This window comes from Crocuta crocuta, unplaced genomic scaffold (assembly GCF_008692635.1).
Source record: "Crocuta crocuta isolate KB4526 unplaced genomic scaffold, BGI_CrCroc_1.0 scaffold1133, whole genome shotgun sequence".
NCBI lineage: Eukaryota > Metazoa > Chordata > Mammalia > Carnivora > Hyaenidae > Crocuta > Crocuta crocuta.
Window position 1 is genome coordinate 1,214,955 of NW_027530366.1, and position 7,156 is coordinate 1,222,110.

The following is a 7,156-nucleotide window of genomic DNA, read 5'->3' on the forward strand; positions in this document are numbered from 1 at the left end:
CCCACTTGATCATGGTGGATAATTCTTTTTATGGGCTGTTGGATTCGATTTGCAAGTATCTTGTTGAGGATTTTTGCATCTGTATTCATCAAGGATATTGACCTGTAGTTCTCTTTTTTTTTGCTGGGTCTGTCTCTGGCTTGAGAATCAACGTGTAGCTGGCTTCGTAAAATGAGTCTGGAAGTTTTCCTTCGATTTTTATTTTTTGGAATAGCTTGAGAAGAATTGGTATTAATTCTGTTTAAAATGTCTGGTAGAATTCCGCAGGAAAGCAACTGGTCCAGGGTCTTATTTTTTGGGAGATTTTTGATCACTGATTTAATTTCCTCACTAGTTATGGGTCTGTTCAGATTTACTGTCTCTTCCTATGTGAATTTTGGTAGTGAGTGTGTGTTTAGGAATTTGTCCATTTCTTCTAGGTTGTCCAGTTTGTTGGCATATAATTTTTCATAGTATTCTCTGATAATTGCTTGTACTTCTGAGGTGTTGATTGTAATAAGTCCATTTTCATTCATGATTTTGTCTAATTGGATGCTCTCTCTTTTCTTTTTGAGAAGTCTGTCTAGAGGTTTGTCAATTTTGTTTATTTTTTCAAAAAACCAATTCTTGGTTTTGTTGATCTGTTCAACTGTTTTTTTGGTTTCTATACTGTTTATTTCTGCCCTCATTTTTATTATTTCTCGTCTCCTACTGGGTTTGAGGTGCTCCTGTTGCTCTCCCTCTAGTTCCTTTAGGTGAGCTGTTAGATTTTTTACTTGCGTTTTTTCTAATTTCTTGAATTAGGCCTGGAGTGCAATGTACTTTCCTCTTAGGACTGCCTTTGCCACATCCCATAGAACTTGGATTGTTATATTTTCATTTTCATTTGTTTCCATATATATTTTAATTTCTTCTTTATATGCCTGATTGGCCCCTTCGTCCTTTAGTAGGGTGTTCTTTAACCTCCATGTTTTTGGAGATTTTCCAGACTTTTCCCTGTGGTTGATTTCAAGTTTCATAGCATTGTGATCTGAAAGTGTGCATGGTATGATCTCAATCCTTTTATATTTATTGAGGGCTGCTTTATGTCCCAGTATGTGATCTATCTTGGAGAATGTGCCATGCGCACTTGAGAAGAAAGTGAATTCCCTGGCCTCAGGATGTAGAGTTCTAAATATATCTGTGAGATCCATCTGATCCAATGTGTCTTTTAAGTCCATTGTTTCTTTAGTGATTTTCTGTCCGGTTGATCTATCCATTGCTGTAAGTGGAGAATTAAAGTCCCCTGCTATTAGCACATTTGTGTCCATAAGATTGTTTCTGTTTATGATTAATTGCTTTATGTATTTAGTTGCTGCCATATTCAGTGTGTAAACATTAATCATTGTTAGCTCTTCCTGATGGATAGACCCTGTAATTATTATATAATGCCCTTCTTCATCCCTTGTTACTGTCTTTACTTTAAAGTCCAGTTTGTCTGATATAAGTATAGCTACTCCAGCTTGCTTTTGATTTCCAGTAGCGTGATAGATATTTCTCTCCATCCCTTTACTTTCAATCTGAAGGTGTCCTCAGGTCTAAAATGAGTTTCTTATAGGCAGCAAATAAATGGATTTTGTTTTTTCATCCATTATGCTACTGTATGTCTTTTGATTGGAGCATTTAGTCCAATTTACATTCAGTGCTATTATTGAAAAATATGGGTTTAGAGTCATTGCATTCTTTGTAGGATTCATGCTTGTGGTGGTGTCTATGGTATCTTGCATTCCTTGCAACATTCCCCTCAGAGAGTCTCCCTCAGGATTTCTTGTAGGGCTGGTTTAGTGGTGACAAATTCTTTCAGTTTTTGTTTATTTGGAAAGACTTATCTCTCCTTCTATTCTGAATGACAGTCTTGCTGGATAGAGGATTGTTGGCTGCATTTTTTTTCCTTTTCCTCACATTGAAGATTTCCTGCCATTCCTTTCTGTCCTGCCAAGTTTCAATAGATAGGTCTGTAACCACTCTGATAGGTTTCCCTTTGTATGTTAGGGCCCCTTTATCCCTAGCTGCTTTAAGAATTCTCTCTCTGTCCTTATATTTTACCAGTTTCACTATGATATGTTGTGCAGAAGATCGATTCAAGTTACATCTGAGGGGAGTTCTCTGTGCCTCTTGGATTTCAGTGGCTGTTTCCTTCCCCTGACTGGGGAAGTTCTCTGCTATAATTTGTTCAAGGACTCCTTCAGCGCCTTTCCCTGTTTCTTCTTCTTTTGGAATTCTTATGATATGGATATTGTTCTGTTTGATTTTATTGCTCAGGTCTCGAACTCTCCTTTCGTATTCCTGGATCAGTTTATCTCTTTTTCTTGGCTTCCTTTTTTTCTATAATTGTGTCTTCTAATTCACCTATTCTCCTCTTTGCCTCTTCAATCCATGCATTGGACGCCTCCATTTTATTATGCACCTCATTTATAGCATTTTTAAGTTCATTACAACTATTTTTAAGCTCCATAGTCTTTGTAGCAATAGTTTCTCTGATGTCTTCCATACCTTTTTCAAGCCCAGTGATTAATTTTATGACTATTGTTTTAAATTCTTGTTCAGTTATGTTGCTTATATCTGTTTTGAGCAGTTCTTTAGCTGTCATTTCTTCCTGGAATTTCTTTGGAGGAGAGTTCTTCTGTTTCGTCATTTTGGTTAGCTTTCTGTCTCTTGTTTGTTTTAAAAGCTTGTTATGCACTCTGCATTTGCGAGTACTGCTGTATTAAAGAAGGCTCTTTGACTGTCCAGGGCCTGTCCGTTCAGGAAGTGTTCTTTGAATGGTGTCTCTTGGTCTCTCTTGTTGAGACTTGGTTACTTTATTTCCGTACTCATAGTGGTATTTGGGACTCTCCACCATGTGTACTTTGGCTTGTTTCTTGTGGTAGCCCTATAAGGTTGTTCTCTCAGCGGGCTCTGTCTCCTCTTCCTCCCAAACTCCTTTGATTCTGTAAGGATTCCTATGGCTTCAGGCCTTCTCCGTTTGAGAGATGGGGACGAGTGAAAATGTACGAAGTTCCCTACTTCTCCACCATCTTGCCTTTCGTCTCTAATTTGCATTTTTCTGATGACTAATGATACTGAGCATCTTGTCACATGCCTATTGGCCATTCCTATATGTTATTCATGAAATGTTTGTTTAAATCTGTTGTTCATTTAAAAAATTAGATTGTTTGCTTTATTATTATTGAGTTAGAAGGGTTCTTTGTGTATTTTGGATAGAAGCCCTATGTCAAGTATTTGGAATGTGAATATAATTTTGAGTTAATTTTTGTGTTTTGTGAAATAAAGGTTCATTTTACATCATATGGATAGTCAATTGTTCCAGCTCTTGACTGGACTATGCTTGGAGTCTGCTCGCCTTTTGCACTTTCTTTGTATGAAATAATAATTAATAAATGTCATTAATTTAAGCCAAAAAAAGTATGTATGCATTAATTCCTCTGACCATATCTCTGTTTTCTTTCTAACGTTTCCACTCAGAATTGCAGGGAAAAGCATAGGAAATCTACCTAAGTGTGTAAAAGACACCACACATGCATGCATGCATGTGGACGCGCGCGCGCGCGCACACACACACACACACACTGATTCTTATTCCTGTTTATCCCAGAGCAATTACATCCAGCATCATCAAAGGTACACAGAAGCCTGTGACAAAATTAGTTGAAATTAATATTGTCTATAACCTTTCTTCTTTCTTCTTTCAGCTTTGTCACATTTCACCATGATAATTTCAGTTCTCTTTCCAATTCTGTAATCTCAGCCTTCATCATCTTCTGCTGGGTGCTCCATAGCCACTTCCTTTCTCTCCGAGGTCCATCCTGCCTACTTTTTTTTTTTTTTGCAGTACTGTTTTTCCTAAATGGTTCCTAAGCTCAGACCTTCACAGTGCCCTCTTTTCTAGCCCCATCAGGTCCAGACTCTTCTTTTTAGTTCTCAAGGCCCCACACCTTCCCCCTTTCTTCCTAATAGGCTTGTGTCCTCACTTCCTCACTTCCTCACTTTTTCATGGACACCTGTATTGATCTCTGCCACTGTATGTCTTGTTCATGCGGTTCTCCATGTCTTTCAACACGTGCCACTTCCTCTTCAAAGACTTCATTGAGGTCTCCAGGTTAATCATTCTCTTTTTTATGTTTGATTTCCGATCACATATGACTGAGCCTCTGTATTTTCTTTATTGTTTGCTATTATTGAATGTGTACATTTTGTCTCCCCAACTGCAATAGAATCTGTGTGAGCACAAAGACTATCTCCTATATGCTTCTTTCCTCTGCAATGCTAAGCACATAAATGCTTCCCTGGCTTGGTTAGCATATTTTCCACTGATTATAGTAAATGTCAACTTAAAATTTAAAACAATACTTTTAACTTTTATAATTGCTTTTTCATTTCATCTGTTGATGTCAGTGCCTTTGTTCTCCTGGAAAGGGAGGACCTTACATGGAGGGAGCACTAGGTCAGCACCCAACTTCTTGATTCTCTCTATAGGTTTAGTGGTGGGTGAGAAGCCACTATTCTCTAATTCCAGGCCAGAAGTGAACTGGAAAGTGAGATATAGCTGGATGGAGAGTGAATGTTCTCTCTCACAGACATCAGGAGAAGGCTAGAAGCTGGCCCCCTAATTTAAACCTTGGATGTCTTGGAAAAGACAAAGACCACCTTCTTCAAAGGATCTTCTCCTGATTGCAGTGGCTGCTGCTTCCTGGCTTTAACAAAGCAAAGGCAGAAATTAATCAGGAAATTTTTAAAAAAATTATTATTTTTAAAGTGCACATAAAAATATGTGAGGAAAAGAGCATGTAGGGAGACACATTAATTCTCTTTTCTATCCCCATTGTAAATGAAAGAGGCTCTCACTACACTTTCAGCTCTCAGTTGAGCTATTAAAGAAAGCACATTCCAGGGGACTCACAGTGCCTCCCTGTGGAGCTCAGGAAAGAGTGGTATTTAGCTCCACATTCTTGGTCCCCCATACCACATGCTCTTTAGGTCTGTCTTTCCCTGTCCTTGTTCACAAAAATTCCATTTGATGCCATTAAACTGGTTTAATTTGCTTTGTCCATCTCACAGAGGGACTGACCCTTGGATTTCAACAATGCTGGTGAGGAATTTTAGCTGTTACTGGGCATAACATGTGTGTCTGAAGGACCATGAATCACCTGTGATTTTCAGCAGTCATTATAACAAACTTTCAATGGAATCAAATTCAATTTTTACATATGTGGAGTCTCACCCTGTGAAGATAAAAGCATGCTGTAAATAACAATGCTTTCAAATGGTGATTAGTATTTGACTGTCATCCACTTTGTTTTGCTCTGTGGATTACTTCAAGCAGAATTTCTAGTGCTGAAAAAAAAACCAGTTGAGAAAATAACAATCCTTTATGAGCAATTTCAGATTTTCTAACCCTTTGCAATTTTCTGCTTTAATTTGTTTTCCATTAGTACATGATCAAGTGTAGTGGAAAGAAAGAGCAGGTTGGGTGTGGGAGTTGAGAATGTTCTCTTACTCTAAAACTATGGTCAGGCCACTTCCCCTCTCTGGGCCTCAGTTTCCTCATTTTTAAAAAGGGAGCCTTGGACTAGATGGTCTTAGAGGGCCCTTCCAGTTCGGTTATGTTGTAATTCCTATCAAATATGCTATTTTCATGGACTTTTTTGGTACACAAAACCGAATTTGTAACACCGGCATTAGCAGGTTTTTAAAACATCTTGCTTTCCTTTCAGTGATAAGTCTCAGAGGTGGGATTTCAAAATGAGAATTTCCTACAGGCTGCACCATAACGATAGAAGCATCACAGGAGTGCTATTAGAGTGAATATTGTTATCTGTAGATATGTAGAGAATTAAGGAACTTGTGAAGATCTTTTTGCCCTTTCTTTGGGTGCTCTTTATCCAGAAGTGTTTATATAATTAATGTATCTTAATGGCAAGAAAAGTGGAAATGTAATAAATGAAAGAAAATAAAGCCCCTTCTTTTACCTTTGCCCCAACCTGTCTTTGGTCCTTGTGATTGTTTCTCAGAGCAGCCACGTGTGTTTTGCTGCTTGGGGACATTGTGTGTACCAGCACTCACTCACTGCTCACAGGGTCTGCTAATAGCATTCCCGTCTCCTGTCACGGTTGTCACAGTTGATTTTTTAACATTTCTGTGAATTCCATCAAGTTGAACAGCTGAAAATCCAACTCATTTAAGAAGCTCCCTAAGTATTTCAGAGTAAGTTCATTTTTCCAAGGCCAGGCTTGAGGACTGGATTTGGTGAAAGAGAATCTAGATATGGATCGAAAAAGAACCAGAAACTTTATGTCCATAACTTTGGGGAGGAAGGAAGGTGGGAGTTGAACAGTAATGTCCCCAAATGACGGTCTGTGCCTTTAATTGGGCAAAATTGCCTAGTGACTTCAAGTACTCCTCCAGAGCCCACACGACCACTTAATATTCTGGCTTGTGCATATAAACAATTCAGGAATGGTGAGAGGTTTTAATTTGAACTCATCCACTCATTCCTTTTTTCAGGTGACACTCTACCGCTTTTCCTGCAGATAGGGCAAAGACTTTTGTGACAACCCTTAAAATGGTTTCCTCTTATATGTTTCTTAGTTCCTTCTCAGTCTCCTTTGTAATTTCCCACTCACATCATCAATTTGTTAATGTTGGGGTGCCCCAAGTCTTAGTCCTTGAACTTCTTTTGTAGCAGTGCCCACTCTTTTTGTGACTTCATCCTGAATATCTTTAGATATTATCTATACTCCAACAATGCCCAAACTCAAATAGACGTCTCAACCTTAACATGTTAGAACTGAATTCCCCTTAAAGTCTGCTCATCCGCGAGTCTCCCTCATCTCAGGTCATGGCTCTCCATCCTCTAAGTTCCTTAAGCTAAACACCTTGAAGTCATCCTTGACTCTTCTTTTTGTCTGACACCTCACGTCAGTAAAATCCTGTTGGTTCCATCTTCAATATCTGTATATTTCCTGCATTTGGCCACTCTTGGCCTCTACTGCTATCACCCCGAAGCTACTGTCATCTCTCTCTTGCATTATTACAGTAGCTTCCTCAGTGTGTTTATGTTTCTTCCCACCTTCCTCCCCCCATCACAGTGTGTTCTCAATACAGCTTTTAGAGTAATTCTTTTAGTGAGGTGTCTGAT